The sequence below is a fragment of the Pelophylax lessonae genome (assembly GCF_965119305.1).
Source record: "Pelophylax lessonae genome assembly, chromosome: 2".
Classification (NCBI taxonomy): domain Eukaryota; kingdom Metazoa; phylum Chordata; class Amphibia; order Anura; family Ranidae; genus Pelophylax; species Pelophylax lessonae.
The window spans coordinates 198,334,741-198,352,177 of NC_138769.1; positions in this window are offsets into that span (position 1 = coordinate 198,334,741).

Sequence of the window (17,437 nt, forward strand, 5' to 3'; positions counted from 1 at the left end):
ACGTTAGTTTGCCTGTGAGGGGCTGACCGCCGACGTAGATAGTCGTGCGGCGGTCGGCAAGTGGGTAAACACCCGTACAATATCACAGTACTCTAGTATCATAAGATATGCACAGAGGAGAATGGGCAGCACTTCCCCTCCCTCCTCTTTCCCCCCCCCCCTTTTTTTTTTTCTCTTCTCTCTTTCTCGTCTTCCAATTCCCCTTACTTAACTTGAGAAGCAACACTAATACTTTGAAGTTCAGAACTTATTCGACAAACTCACCAGGTTTACTCTCACAAAGACTTACAAGTAGTGTTGAGCGAACACGGACTGTATTATTCGTGTTCGTACCGAATAATTGGATTTTTTTTACCCGAACACGGACACGGACACTTTACTGTATGTTCGGGTAAAAATCCGTGTTCGGTCGTTTTATTTCCGGGTTTTGCATGCTTTGGCGCTCTTTTCATGGCGGGCTTTCAACAGCCAATCAACAATCGTTTAACTGGTGTGCCTTAAGCCATCCCAGCCATGCCTGCAAATGTCTTAGTAGCTGTGATTGGCCGTCTGAAGCATGTGACCAAGTCTTTATAAGTTCGAGGCAGCCGCCGCAGCAGCGTCATTCTGCTGCTTAGCTAAGGGACAGAGCACACATCAATGTGCTGGCTGCTGATTAGGGAAAGATAGGCAGGAAAAAACCATTTGTGTCCGGATAGAATTGAGGGACAGGTCGGAGTGTTTAGGCAGGGCGAGTTGTAGGCATTTTAGGGATAGAGTCTGCTGAATTATAGGGTCAGTGTCTTCTACAAACTACAATCGATATTGCTGTGTGGGGGGTGGGGTGAATCTGCACTCAATCCTGATCTACGATCTCTTCTCAATCCTGTTAGGGACAGAGTCTGCTGAATTTTAGGGAAACTGTGTTCTACAAACTACAATCGATATTGCTGTGTGGTGTGGGATTGGAGATAGGCAGGTGTCAGTGATCCACATCCATTTTTCTGTGTGTGAGCTGCAGTGAACACAATCTTTTTGGGCTGCAGTGAACACAATCTTTTTGGGCTGCAGTGAACACAATCTTTTTGGGCTGCAGTGAACACAATCTTTTTGGGCTGCAGTGAACACAATCTTTTTGGGGTGCAGTGAACAAAATCTTTTTGGGGTGCAGTGAACACAATCCTTTTTGGTGTGCAGTGAACACAATCTTTGTGGGGTGCAGTGAACAAAATCCTTTGTGGGGTGCAGTGAACACAATCTTTTTGGGGTGCAGTGAACAAAATCCTTTTTGGGGTGCAGTGAACAACATCCTTTTTGGGGTGCAGTGAACACAATCTTTTTGGGGTGCAGTGAACAAAATCCTTTGTGGGGTGCAGTGAACACAATCTTTTTGGGGTGCAGTGAACACAATCTTTTTGGGGTGGAGTGAACAACATCCTTTTTGGGGTGCAGTGAACAAAATCCTTTTTGGGGTGCAGTGAACAAAATCATTTTTGGGGTGCAGTGAACACAATCTTTTTGGGGTGCAGTGAACACAATCTTTGTGGGGTGCAGTGAACACAATCTTTTTGGGGTGGAGTGAACAACATCCTTTTTGGGGTGCAGTGAACAACATCCTTTTTGGGGTGCAGTGAACACAATCTTTTTGGGGTGCAGTGAACACAATCTTTGTGGGGTACAGTGAACAGAATCTTTGTGGGGTGCAGTGAACACAATCTTTGGGGGGTACAGTGAACACAATCTTTTTGGGGTGCAGTGAACACAATCTTTGTGGGGTGCAGTGAACACAATCTTTTTGGGGTGGAGTGAACAAAATCATTTTTGGGGTGCAGTGAACAACATCCTTTTTGGGGTGCAGTGATCAAAATCCTTTTTGGGGTGCAGTGAACACAATCTTTTTGGGGTGCAGTGAACAAAATCCTTTGTGGGGTGCAGTGAACAGAATCTTTGTGGGGTGCAGTGAACACAATCTTTGGGGGGGTACAGTGAACACAATCTTTTTGGGGTGCAGTGAACACAATCTTTGTGGGGTACAGTGAACAGAATCTTTGTGGGGTGCAGTGAACACAATCTTTGGGGGGTACAGTGAACACAATCTTTTTGGTGTGCAGTGAACACAATCCTTTGGGGGGTACAGTGAACACAATCTTTTTGGGGTGCAGTGAACACAATCTTTGTGGGGTGCAGTGAACACAATCTTTGGGGGGGTACAGTGAACACAATCTTTTTGGGGTGCAGTGAACAACATCCTTTTAGGGTGCAGTGAACACAATCTTTGTGGGGTGCAGTGAACAACATCCTTTTAGGGTGCAGTGAACACAATCTTTGTGGGGTACAGTGAACAGAATCTTTGTGGGGTGCAGTGAACACAATCTTTGGGGGGTACAGTGAACACAATCTTTGTGAGGTGCAGTGAACACAATCTTTGTGGGGTGCAGTGAACACAATCATTGTGGGGTGCAGTGAACTCAATCTTTGTGGGGTACAGTGAACACAATCTCATACTTCTGAAGATTTGAGGGTGCTGCCTGTTCCATACTCCCCCTACTCCTCATCTAGCCTTTTAGGGGTACAAACAATAGTAATTGGGGCCTAGTGTGGTTGTGTACGTGTGATATACATACACTTTTTTTGGATCATATTTTCTATTCCGCTATTTAATCAAAAACCTTTGGGGATCAGTTAAATTGGGGGATAGTCTGTGTTGGTACGTGTGAGAGAGATCCACCTTTCCAAGTTGTTGGGGTTCATCTCATACTTCTGAAGGTTTGAGGGTGCTGCCTGTTCCATACTCCCCCTACTCCTAGCCTTTTAGGGGTACAAACAATAGTAATTGGGGCCTAGTGTGGTTGTGTACGTGTGATATACATACACTTTTTTTGGATCATATTTTCTATTCCGCTATTTAATCAAAAACCTTTGGGGATCAGTTAAATTGGGGGATAGTCTGTGTTGGTACGTGTGAGAGAGATCCACCTTTCCAAGTTGTTGGGGTTCATCTCATACTTCTGAAGGTTTGAGGGTGCTGCCTGTTCCATACCCCCCCTACTCCTCATCTAGCCTTTTAGGGGTACAAACAATAGTAATTGGGGCCTAGTGTGGTTGTGTACGTGTGATATACATACACTTTTTTTGGATCATATTTTCTATTCCGCTATTTAATCAAAAACCTTTGGGGATCAGTTAAATTGGGGGATAGTCTGTGTTGGTACGTGTGAGAGAGATCCACCTTTCCAAGTTGTTGGGGTTCATCTCATACTTCTGAAGGTTTGAGGGTGCTGCCTGTTCCATACTCCCCCTACTCCTCATCTAGCCTTTTAGGGGTACAAACAATAGTAATTGGGGCCCAGTGTGGTTGTGTACGTGTGATATACATACACTTTTTTTGGATCATATTTTCTATTCCGCTATTTAATCAAAAACCTTTGGGGATCAGTTAAATTGGGGGATAGTCTGTGTTGGTACGTGTGAGAGAGATCCACCTTTCCAAGTTGTTGGGGTTCATCTCATACTTCTGAAGGTTTGAGGGTGCTGCCTGTTCCATACTCCCCCTACTCCTCATCTAGCCTTTTAGGGGTACAAACAATAGTAATTGGGGCCCAGTGTGGTTGTGTACGTGTGATATACATACACTTTTTTTGGATCATATTTTCTATTCCGCTATTTAATCAAAAACCTTTGGGGATCAGTTAAATTGGGGGATAGTCTGTGTTGGTACGTGTGAGAGAGATCCACCTTTCCAAGTTGTTGGGGTTCATCTCATACTTCTGAAGGTTTGAGGGTGCTGCCTGTTCCATACCCCCCCTACTCCTCATCTAGCCTTTTAGGGGTACAAACAATAGTAATTGGGGCCTAGTGTGGTTGTGTACGTGTGATATACATACACTTTTTTTGGATCATATTTTCTATTCCGCTATTTAATCAAAAACCTTTGGGGATCAGTTAAATTGGGGGATAGTCTGTGTTGGTACGTGTGAGAGAGATCCACCTTTCCAAGTTGTTGGGGTTCATCTCATACTTCTGAAGGTTTGAGGGTGCTGCCTGTTCCATACCCCCCCTACTCCTCATCTAGCCTTTTAGGGGTACAAACAATAGTAATTGGGGCCTAGTGTGGTTGTGTACGTGTGATATACATACACTTTTTTTGGATCATATTTTCTATTCCGCTATTTAATCAAAAACCTTTGGGGATCAGTTAAATTGGGGGATAGTCTGTGTTGGTACGTGTGAGAGAGATCCACCTTTCCAAGTTTTTGGGGTTCATCTCATACTTCTGAAGATTTGAGGGTGCTGCCTGTTCCATACCCCCCTACTCCTCATCTAGCCTTTTAGGGGTACAAACAATAGTAATTGGGGCCTAGTGTGGTTGTGTACGTGTGATATACATACACTTTTTTTGGATCATATTTTCTATTCCGCTATTTAATCAAAAACCTTTGGGGATCAGTTAAATTGGGGGATAGTCTGTGTTGGTACGTGTGAGAGAGATCCACCTTTCCAAGTTTTTGGGGTTCATCTCATACTTCTGAAGATTTGAGGGTGCTGCCTGTTCCATACCCCCCCTACTCCTCATCTAGCCTTTTAGGGGTACAAACAATAGTAATTGGGGCCTAGTGTGGTTGTGTACGTGTGATATACATACACTTTTTTTGGATCATATTTTCTATTCCGCTATTTAATCAAAAACCTTTGGGGATCAGTTAAATTGGGGGATAGTCTGTGTTGGTACGTGTGAGAGAGATCCACCTTTCCAAGTTGTTGGGGTTCATCTCATACTTCTGAAGGTTTGAGGGTGCTGCCTGTTCCATACCCCCCCTACTCCTCATCTAGCCTTTTAGGGGTACAAACAATAGTAATTGGGGCCTAGTGTGGTTGTGTACGTGTGATATACATACACTTTTTTTGGATCATATTTTCTATTCCGCTATTTAATCAAAAACCTTTGGGGATCAGTTAAATTGGGGGATAGTCTGTGTTGGTACGTGTGAGAGAGATCCACCTTTCCAAGTTGTTGGGGTTCATCTCATACTTCTGAAGGTTTGAGGGTGCTGCCTGTTCCATACCCCCCCTACTCCTCATCTAGCCTTTTAGGGGTACAAACAATAGTAATTGGGGCCTAGTGTGGTTGTGTACGTGTGATATACATACACTTTTTTTGGATCATATTTTCTATTCCGCTATTTAATCAAAAACCTTTGGGGATCAGTTAAATTGGGGGATAGTCTGTGTTGGTACGTGTGAGAGAGATCCACCTTTCCAAGTTTTTGGGGTTCATCTCATACTTCTGAAGATTTGAGGGTGCTGCCTGTTCCATACCCCCCCTACTCCTCATCTAGCCTTTTAGGGGTACAAACAATAGTAATTGGGGCCTAGTGTGGTTGTGTACGTGTGATATACATACACTTTTTTTGGATCATATTTTCTATTCCGCTATTTAATCAAAAACCTTTGGGGATCAGTTAAATTGGGGGATAGTCTGTGTTGGTACGTGTGAGAGAGATCCACCTTTCCAAGTTGTTGGGGTTCATCTCATACTTCTGAAGGTTTGAGGGTGCTGCCTGTTCCATACTCCCCCTACTCCTAGCCTTTTAGGGGTACAAACAATAGTAATTGGGGCCTAGTGTGGTTGTGTACGTGTGATATACATACACTTTTTTTGGATCATATTTTCTATTCCGCTATTTAATCAAAAACCTTTGGGGATCAGTTAAATTGGGGGATAGTCTGTGTTGGTACGTGTGAGAGAGATCCACCTTTCCAAGTTGTTGGGGTTCATCTCATACTTCTGAAGGTTTGAGGGTGCTGCCTGTTCCATACCCCCCCTACTCCTCATCTAGCCTTTTAGGGGTACAAACAATAGTAATTGGGGCCTAGTGTGGTTGTGTACGTGTGATATACATACACTTTTTTTGGATCATATTTTCTATTCCGCTATTTAATCAAAAACCTTTGGGGATCAGTTAAATTGGGGGATAGTCTGTGTTGGTACGTGTGAGAGAGATCCACCTTTCCAAGTTGTTGGGGTTCATCTCATACTTCTGAAGGTTTGAGGGTGCTGCCTGTTCCATACCCCCCCTACTCATCATCTAGCCTTTTAGGGGTACAAACAATAGTAATTGGGGCCTAGTGTGGTTGTGTACGTGTGATATACATACACTTTTTTTGGATCATATTTTCTATTCCGCTATTTAATCAAAAACCTTTGGGGATCAGTTAAATTGGGGGATAGTCTGTGTTGGTACGTGTGAGAGAGATCCACCTTTCCAAGTTTTTGGGGTTCATCTCATACTTCTGAAGATTTGAGGGTGCTGCCTGTTCCATACCCCCCCTACTCCTCATCTAGCCTTTTAGGGGTACAAACAATAGTAATTGGGGCCTAGTGTGGTTGTGTACGTGTGATATACATACACTTTTTTTGGATCATATTTTCTATTCCGCTATTTAATCAAAAACCTTTGGGGATCAGTTAAATTGGGGGATAGTCTGTGTTGGTACGTGTGAGAGAGATCCACCTTTCCAAGTTGTTGGGGTTCATCTCATACTTCTAAAGGTTTGAGGGTGCTGCCTGTTCCATACTCCCCCTACTCCTAGCCTTTTAGGGGTACAAACAATAGTAATTGGGGCCTAGTGTGGTTGTGTACGTGTGATATACATACACTTTTTTTGGATCATATTTTCTATTCCGCTATTTAATCAAAAACCTTTGGGGATCAGTTAAATTGGGGGATAGTCTGTGTTGGTACGTGTGAGAGAGATCCACCTTTCCAAGTTGTTGGGGTTCATCTCATACTTCTGAAGGTTTGAGGGTGCTGCCTGTTCCATACCCCCCCTACTCCTCATCTAGCCTTTTAGGGGTACAAACAATAGTAATTGGGGCCTAGTGTGGTTGTGTACGTGTGATATACATACACTTTTTTTGGATCATATTTTCTATTCCGCTATTTAATCAAAAACCTTTGGGGATCAGTTAAATTGGGGGATAGTCTGTGTTGGTACGTGTGAGAGAGATCCACCTTTCCAAGTTGTTGGGGTTCATCTCATACTTCTGAAGGTTTGAGGGTGCTGCCTGTTCCATACCCCCCCTACTCCTCATCTAGCCTTTTAGGGGTACAAACAATAGTAATTGGGGCCTAGTGTGGTTGTGTACGTGTGATATACATACACTTTTTTTGGATCATATTTTCTATTCCGCTATTTAATCAAAAACCTTTGGGGATCAGTTAAATTGGGGGATAGTCTGTGTTGGTACGTGTGAGAGAGATCCACCTTTCCAAGTTTTTGGGGTTCATCTCATACTTCTGAAGATTTGAGGGTGCTGCATGTTCCATACTCCTCTTCCTCATCCTCCCTTTAGGGTAGGAAAAAATTTAATCGGGCCTAGTCTGTGTTTGTACGTGTGAGATACACAGTTTTTTATCCTATTCCGCTATTCAATACACACCCTTTTGGTGTAAAAAACATTAAATTGCGGCATAGTTTGCATATTTGACATTTGCATATATTGTGCCTTGTTGCGCTGTTTTGGGTACTCCACCAACATGGCCAGTGGCAATGACGCCATTCTCAGCTTAACTATCCCACTTCTATGCCTCCTTGAAAAAACAATTTGGGCGATGATGGAAGAGGATGTGGCACAGGATGAGGAGGAGGAGGAGGAGGATGAAGAGGTAACATTTCAAAGGCTTTCAGGGCAGTCATTCGCAAGGGGCTCCGAGGGTGGGTTCCTGCACACACAAACGCCAGGGACACAATTGTCCAGCAGGGGCACAGTTCTGGAGGATGAGGAGGATGAGGAGGAGGAGGAGCTGGAGGAGGAGATGGAACCATGTTCACAGCAGGGTGGCACCCAGGCCAGCTCATGGCCATCACTGGTGCGTGGCTGGGGGGATACAGAGGACACGGACGATACACCTCCCACAGAGGACAGCCTTTCGTCGCCTCTGGGCAGCCTGGCACACATGAGCGATTACATGCTGCAGTGTCTCCACAACGACCGCCGAGTTGCCCACATTCTAACTTGTGCTGATTACTGGGTGGCCACGCTGCTGGATCCCCGTTACAAGGACAACGTACCGTCCTTAATTCACTCACTGGAGCGCGATCGCAAGATGCGCGAGTACAAGCGCACGCTGGTAGACGCCATGCTGCTGGCATTCCCATCTGACAGCGGGGCCACAGTGGAAGCACAAGGCAGAGGAGGAGGAGGAGGAGGTCGCCAACGCAACCAGGGCACCGCCAGCACCTCAGAAGGCAGGGTTACCATGGCCGAAATGTGGAAAAGCTTTGTCAGCACGCCACAACAAACAGCAGCACCAGCAGCTCAGATGGAACGTCTTAGCAGGAGGCAGCATTTTACCAACATGGTGGAGCAGTATGTGTGCACACGCCTACATGTAGTGAATGACGGGTCTGCCCCCTTCAACTTCTGGGTCTCCAAATTGGGCACATGGCCTGAGCTTGCCCTTTACGCCTTGGAGGTGCTGGCGTGCCCTGCAGCCAGTGTATTATCTGAACGGGTATTTAGCACGGCTGGGGGCGTTATAACAGACAAGCGCAGCCGCCTGTCCAGAGACAATGTGGACAAGCTCACGTTCATTAAAATGAACCAGGCATGGATCCCACGGGACTTTTCCGTACCTTATGCAGAATAGCAATGGATACCGACCTTACCCACCCATTGTTCCATTTTTGCTCTTTCTCACTCTTTTGGGGTGTACCCTCATTTAAAATTTTTGAAAAGAAGCAGTGTTGGCTACCTCGTCCTCCTCCTCCTCCACCGCCGCTTCCACCTACACCGCCCATAGGTGTGCGCAGCCTATTGCATTAAGGTGTGCACCCCAAAGTTGAAATACACATGCATGTGTTTGCCAGCAGGGAGAGTAATGTATCGGGGCCATGTACCTGTAGGCAAGGAGAAATAGAGCAGAGCAGGTCCCAGGGAGATCTTTCCCATCTCCTCACTGGCAATGCTATGTGCCCTAGGTGATTAGGGTGTGCCCAGGCACACCCAGCACACCCTGTGCGCACGCCTATGTCACCGCCACATCCACCACCACCTCAACCTCCCTCCTACTCCATATGGGCCTCGTCCTTCAGAGATGAAGAAGAACATTGTTTTATTTTTCTGTTTTTTTTTGTTGTTTTAAGTTATTTCCCTATCCACATTTGTTTGCAGAGCACTTGCCATGCTCTTAATTACGTTTTGCTGCCATTTGCAGCACTCTAGCCCTTTCCTTTGGTGTTTTAGAGCCATTTTAGTGCCTTAAAGTTCGGGTCCCCATTGACTTCAATGGGGTTCGGTGTCCGGGAAAAGTTCGGTAAAAGTCCGGGACACGGACCCGGACTTTTTTTTAAAGTTCGGCCGAACCCGTCGAACACGGACATCTAGGTGTCCGCTCAACCCTACTTACAAGTTCACCCCCTGTCCTGGAAATACCCAGTTACTTAGGAATGCTCCCAATGGATTAAGTTACCAACCCCATCAGCTGATACGCTTTTAGTCAGTAGTACTCTACACCCTGAATAACTCTCTAAATATCTGAAGATTTTTATTGTTCCTTTATAGTTTTTAGAGTTTGATAAAGACCCCCCAACCCATATATTTTCTGAAAACATAGGACCTGTAGAATAAAAAGAAGGTGCTACTGGTTTTTAAGGCCCCACGACATTTGTGCAAATGTTTACCAAAGCAATATTTTTCCTAAAAATACACTAAAATCGTTATTAGCAGATAGAAACAAAGCAAATTTTACAAAATTCCTGGTAAATTTCTACTAAATATAAAAGCTTAACTTGTATTAAGTTATTAAATAACACATATTTGTAAATTTTAAATTGCACCATTTTAAAAAAATTGTGAAAATTGAATATACACTTAACTATAAATAACCAAATTTCTCAAAAAATTTGGAAGTTTTCTTTTTTCACTTTCAGCTTTCAGAGTTTTTAAAAGACCTCCAAAACGATACATTTTCTGAAAGCAAAAGACCTGTAGAATAAATGGAAGGCATTACTGATTTTTAAGGCCCCGCGAAATTTGTGCAAATGTTTACCAAAACAATATTTTCACTAAAATGCACTAAAATCATTATTAGCAGATACAGCTGCAAGAAAAAGTATGTGAACCCTTTGGAATGATATGGATTTCTGCACAAATTGATCATAAAATGTGATCTGATCATCATCATCTAAGTCACAACAATAGACAATCACAGTCTGCTTAAACTAATAACACACAAAGAATGAAATGTTGCCATGTTTTTATTGAACATACCATGTAAACATTCACAGTACAGGTGGACAAAAGTATGTGAAGCCTTGGATTTAATAACTGGTTGAACCTCCTTTGGCAGCAATAACTTCAACCGAATGTTTCCTGTAGTTGCAGATCAGATGTGCACAATCGTCAGGAGTAGTTCTTCACCATTCCTCTTTACAGAACTGTTTCAGTTCAGCAATATTCTTGGGATGTCTGGTGTGAATCGCTTTCTTGAAGTCATGCCACAGCATCTCAATCTGGTTGACGTCAGGACTATGACTGGGCCACTTCAAAGGCGTATTTTCTTCTGTTTAAGCCATTCTGTTGTTGATTTATTTCTATGCTTTGGGTCATTGTCCTGTTGCAACACCCATCTTCTGTTGAGCTTCAGCTGGTAGAGAGATGGCCTTAAGTTCTCCTGCAAAATGTCTTGATAAACTTGGGAATTAATTTTTCCTTTCGATGATAGCAATCCATCCAGGCCCTGAAGCAGCAAAGCAGCCCCAAACCATGATGCCTTCACCACCATACTTCACAGTTGGGATGAGGTTTTGATGTTGGTGTGCTGTGCCTCTTTTTCGCCACACATGGTTTTTTTGTGTTTCTTCCAAACAGCTCAACCTTGGTTTCATCTGTCCACAGAATATGTTGCCAGTACTGCTGTGGAACATCCGGGGGCTCTTGTGCAAACTGTAAACGTGCAGCAATGTTTTGTTTGGACAGCCGTGGCTTCCTCTGTGGTATCCTCCCATGAAATCCATTCTTGTTTAGTGTTTTATGTTTTGTAGATTCGCTAACAGGGATGTTAGCATTTGCCAGTGACTTTTGTAAGTCTTTAGCTGACACTCTAGGATTCTTCTTCACCTCATTGAGCAGTCTGCGCTGTGCTCTTGCAGTCATCTTTACAGGACAGCCACTCCTAGGGAGAGTAACAGCAGTGCTGAACTTTCTCCATTTATAGACAATTTGTGTTACCGTGGACTGATGAACAGCAAGGCTTTTGGAGAAACTTTTATAACCATTTCAAGCTTTATGCAAGTCAACAATTCTTAATCGTAGGTCTTCTGAGAGCTCTTTTGTGCGAGGCATCATTCACATCAGGCAATGCTTCTTGTAAAAAGCAAACGCAGAACTGGTGTTAGTTTTTTTATAGGGCAGGGCAGCTGTAACCAACACCTTCAATCTCATCTCATTGATTGGACTCCAGTTGGCTGAAATCTCACTCCAATTAGCTCTTGGAGATGTTATTAGTCTAGGGGTTCACATACTTTTTCCACCTGCACTGTGAATGTTTACATGGTGTGTTCGATAAAAACATGGCAACATTTCATTCTTTGTGTGTTATTAGTTTAAGCAGACTAGGCTGATGGGGTGGCACTGATGGGTGGCACTGATAGGCGGCACTGATAGGCGGCACTGATAGGCGGCACTGATATGCGGCACTGATAGGCGGCACTGATAGGCAGCACTGATATGCAGCATTGGTAGGCACTGATAGGCGGCACTGCTGGGCACTGATAGGCGGCATTGATAGGCACTGAAAGGTGGCACTGATGGGCACTGATAGGTGGCACTGATGGGCACTGATAGGCGGCACTGGTGGGCACTGATGGGCACTGATAGGCGGCACTGATCGGCACTGATGGGCGGCACTTATGGGCACTGATAGGCGGCACTGGTGGGCAATAATGGGCACTGGTGGGCGGCACTGATAGATGGCAATGATGGGCACTTGTGGGCAGCACTGATGGGGAGGGCACTGGCGGGCAGCACTGATGGGAAGGGCAATGGGGGGCTCCCTGAGCCCTGATTGCCATCCCTGGTGGCCATAGTGAGCATCCCTGGGGTCATGGGTGGGTATCCCTGGGGTCATGGGTGGGCATCCCTGCTGGTTCTAGCGGCACCCCCCCGAGGGTCTGCACTGGTAATCAATGATCTGATTACCAGTGCCGAAACCCCCCGTCCCTCCGTCCCTGTCAGAGGAGCCGCCGATCGGTGCTCCTTTACTCGTGCCTGTCAGGCACGTACTAAGGAAAGCCGATCAATGGATCTTCCTGTTTACTATGTGACCAGTCGTGATTGGACACGGCTGGTCACAAGGTAAAGAGCCTACGTCAGGGAGGACATACTGTGATCTCCTCTTAGCCCCAGCAGCACCTGAAGCTGGCGGGAGTGGCAGAGGAGGGATGCCAGCTTCTAAAGGTTGCTGCAGAGGATGCGGTTTGCGGGGGGGGGTCAGATCCGGTGTGGGGGTAAAAAAATCATTAAAGGGGGGGAGAAGGGGGATAAAGGGGATATGAAAGGAGAGCAGGGAGAGCAGTTTCAGATGAAAGGGAACAGCCGGAGGTGGAGAGGCTGGGGACAAGGAAGCAGTGGCATGGGGGGGGGGGGGCCTGAGACCAGCTGCAAGCAGTGCTGTAGGTTCGTACACCATACGGACCTGGCACTAAAAGGGTTTAAAAATAAGTATAGCCAAAGATTTTTTGGTTATACTTCTCTTGTGGGTCACAACCTGTCAGCTGACATCACAGAGTCAGTCATTCCCGCCTCCTCCACAGCCTTGCACTCCAGTAAGCGAGGAGGGGCAGAGAAGAGAATGGGGACTAACATGCGATCGCTAAGTTCTCAGACTTAGGGCTGGCAGGGGACACATCATGATATGTTTTTTTTTATTTCCCACACTCCTTTCTTACCCTCCATCTGTGTGAGTGTGTGTGTGTATGTATATATATATATATATATATATATATATATATATATATATATAATACATAAATACACAGTATCTCACAAAATACTAAGAAAATGGCTGATTGGGCCCAATTTGGACATTGTAACTTGGCGGTGTACTCACTTTTGTTGCCAGTCGTTTTGACATTAATGACTGTGTAACAGCAAATTTACACTATTATACAAGCTGTACACTCACTACTTTATATATATATTTATATGGTGTATGTGTTTGTAAAAAAATACCCCCCTCCTCTTATCCTCTGATATCCAAGATTTTAGCACCACAATAATGTGATCACTGCAGTAGCAAATAGCATCATGTCCTTGACTTTTTCATCTGTTTTGATCTTTAGTACATGTAATTCATCTGGGTTTTAAAGCTTCCAAAGCAGTATTTCTTTGATATCAGCAATGAAAAAAGCTGCGGTATTTATTGTATTATAGAAGGCCACAGAAGCCTTTTTTTCGAGGTTTCATCTTCAAGGATTAGAGGGTTAAATACTGCTGCCCTTGGTACTGCAGCAATTCCACCATAATGTATCAACCATGACGGCTGAAAATAGAGGAAATACTGAAATGTAAAAATTCATCAGGAACTATAAAATATAGGTGGTACATGGAAAAACACACATATGTGTAACATACTGTATATGCCACACAAAACTGATGCTTCATTTTCATTTGGTCAAAGCAATTTTTATATTTTCACATATACTGATGAAACCTGCTTTCCAGACATTAAAGTGTATGTTTTTTTTATATACCTATAATACTGACAGATATCCGTTTTTTACACTGCAAATTACGTCACAAAAATCACTAAAACCGTTTTAGAATACACACAAATATAAACCCCCAAATTTCTACTAAATGTTCAGAGAGCTACACTAGAGGTGTCTGCACCTTTTGCCTTCTTGCCTGCCACTAGGGCTTAGTTTCGGCTCAATGCAGAAATTGATCCAATCTTTTTATGCCCGGCAAATAGTTTGGACAGTTCCTCAATAGGTAATTAATATTTGCTACCAACAAAAAATAATTCTTCCTCTTGTGCCAGGTGCACAATGTCATTGGTTGCCTAGATGCTGGTGGCCACCACCAACTTAGCAACTACTATTCAGCATCCTGCTAGCTTATACACAAACCAGCAGGCATCCCGAGAGACATCCTTGACCAAATATGGTCATGACCCAATTATTTCAATGGTGTCCGACAGCTCCCGGCCTCTTTGTTTATATTGTTTATATGGAGCGGGAAACTGCCAGTTTCAACGTAGAATCCTTCTAGGTCAAATAATCATATGTGATCACTATTTTTCCATTTTTTTTTTTTAAATAAAGGACTTGTCAAAGCTCTGTTGTTTTACACTGAAAAATTTTTTTTTTGTGAAAGAGTACCTATGTACCCCTTACTCATGCTTGTAATGGGTGGTAGTATATGGATTTCCTTATTTTACAGGGGGATTCCAGGTTCTGATAAGCCCACAGACCCAAGAGGCCCTTGTCCTTATCAACATGAGAAAAGGTGATTAGTCAGGCGTCTCCTACTATGTGTCCTGGGCTCACCTCTCCCTCCTGGGGGCCTAGGACCATCATGGCAGTCATCAGAATAAAGAGTGAGTGAACATCCATTTGTGGATCCTCCCTGTGATTAATGAATCTGGAAGTAATCAGCTCTGACCACTCCTGGGTTCAGCACTGTTATTGCCCAGCCTCAGTGACCAGAGGTGGCTAATCAAGCAAGACCTGTGAACAACTAGCTTTAAAAGAGTAAAGATGTGACACTAGTAGGTCCAACAGACTCCCAATATTTCCTTTAAGAAAGCCTTTAACCTGCACTTTAGTGTCCTATAGAGGGCCTTTTTAGCTATATATTAGGTTAAAAAATGAACTAAAGTGAAGTTAAAAAAAAAGTTTAATAAAGTAAATGAAAAAACACTGAAATATGATTGTTTAATTACATGGATAACTCCAAGCTACTGTATGTGGTGAAATAAATTCTTTACAAGATGTTTCTACTCTACAAGCTGGCCTGGATGCCCTTGAGTTATGATTAATACTAAATAGTAAAACTGTGCCTATCTTTTTAATAGAAAGAATAAGAAAGTACATGGTGGTGCGGTAACTTGGAGTTAAGAAGTACATGATGGTGCAATGGGGGAGATTAAAAATGTATGTGGCAGTGCAGTGGTGGATATTGAAGAAATACTCTGCAGTGTGGTTATGGAAAAGTGTGCAGTGGCATAATGATGTGGATAGAAGCAATAGAGCAATGGAGATTTGGGAAGAAATGGTGGAGAGGGGAGAAGTGATCAGGAATGCAGTGGCATAGAGGGAAGAAGTGTGCATTGGTGTAGTGGTGGTGAGGCAATAATCATGAAAAAGAAACCCACAAAAAAACAAACAATAAAAAGAGCTTAAAAAGCCCAGATACCATATGGAATTTATTGCTCAGTCAGTAAGACTGCACCACCTATGACTACTTAAACACCTTGAAGGACATGTTTGGGCAGACAGAAAAGGCATCTGCCGTGTATATTAGTTTGAACACACTTATTAGAGGAAAGGGAAGAACCTGTGTGAATACATGAGGCATATTGACAAGATACTACATCAGCTGCTATTAAAGAAAGTCATAGATCCCAAAATAGTTAATGAAGTCTGGGTATGACAGGTCTCAAAAGAAGTTTGTTATCTAGACACCTTCATGCTTCATTTGAGGACTAAAGGAGACAGTGTGAACCCTGAACTATAATAGCTACAAACAGTAACAGTGCAAGAAGAAGAAGCCATGTTGGATGACAAGTGGAAGAGTTCGGGTCAGAGCATGACTAGTGCAGCTGACGGAAACTCAGAAAAAGTTATTTTAAAGGCTCAAATATTCTGTCACCATCATAAAAAAGCAAATTCTATTAATCATCATACTTGAGATAGAGCAGAGTAGTGTGGAATTCTGGGGGGGGGGGGGAGTGCTCGTGATCACAGTAAAGAGGTGAGTTAATCACCACAAATTAATCTCCAAGAGTTTGTCTCAACAGGATTCACACGAGAAGTCGAATCACTCCTGACAGGGCTACAACAATAACGTGGTGTTCCTACAGATGTGAATACATCAAATATAATATGGGTGCCAGGTAAGGGTTGTATAACAGTCAAGGCATGAGGACAATCCATCTGCCTCAGGGGGGACAAGTCCCACCATGGCATAAGGGATTAGTAAAATAAACATTGGCCAACAATATAGCCATCAGGTAAAACAGAATCTATTCATAAAAGGGGCGTGGTCACAAATAAGCCCAAGCAACAGAGTTGCACCCCATAAAGATCCTGATCCACAGATAGCAACTGTGAGCTTAAAGGCACCTAAGGACTGCACAGCATTTGTAAGTTAAACATAATACCCCCTGAATCAAACTCTGTATCCAGTATGCCCCTGGCAGCAACCACCACAATAGGATGCCACCAGCTGTCAACATTGAATAGCCCCCAACTCAGTGACAGCCCACACGCCATCCTCCGCTGGCATGTGACATCACCGGGTCAGTTCCCCTGCAGTGCGCATGCTCAGAGATCCCGCGCATGAGCACTGTCGCCAGAAACAAGGCCAGTGTGTCTGGTGACGGTGAAGATGTAAAGGATACCTCCGCGCATGCGCACTGCAGGGGAACTGACCCCTACAAGCATTGCCCAGTAGTTTAGGGGGTCTGCGACTGGGGGGGGAGGTTATCAGAACCTGGAAGCCCCCTTTAACAATAGGGGGGCACCTAAACACCTAGTTGTAACCTAGAAATAAAGACACACAAATTATGACATTTGACAAGTTCTTTGATAAAAAAATTCAAATCGCCAAAAAAAGTCCCTCATTGTAAATCCTTTGTCAGTCTTGTCATCCACTGATACAGATCTACATCAATCATGGTGCCCGACGGCCGATGACCCAATGACAGTGGATGTACATGACCATTAATGTGTAATGATGTCACTGGGATCCTGCCCCTTTGTATACATGGCCAGGGATTCCTGGCCATGTAAGTGATTGGGGTCAGTGATTTCATTGGTTTGTAAGGACTTTGCAGGTGCAGGCATCTATAACAAACATCGACAGTGGGAATCTGTCATGTATAATAGTGGTGGTAATACCTTTATTATACATGACGTATGTGTAAATGTTCGGGTGTTCACCTGAAAGCCCAAATGGTCAAAGTTCGGTCCAACCTTGTGTTTGACCTGAACACTAACTTCTTCCCTGCTACCCATCAAGGCACCAGTAGACGATGACCCTAACTCATCTTTTGACAAACTTTGGTGGGAGTTTCCTTTGGCTGATGTGTTTTCAAGGAAATGTGGCATAAGACATATTTGGTTTCTAAATAACTTTTTTTCATAAGTAATATTATGCCTTTCACGTCTTTGAAAGGACTAAAGACTTTCAAAGGAGTGTGTAACCTGGTTTGTGACTGTTTAGCTCATT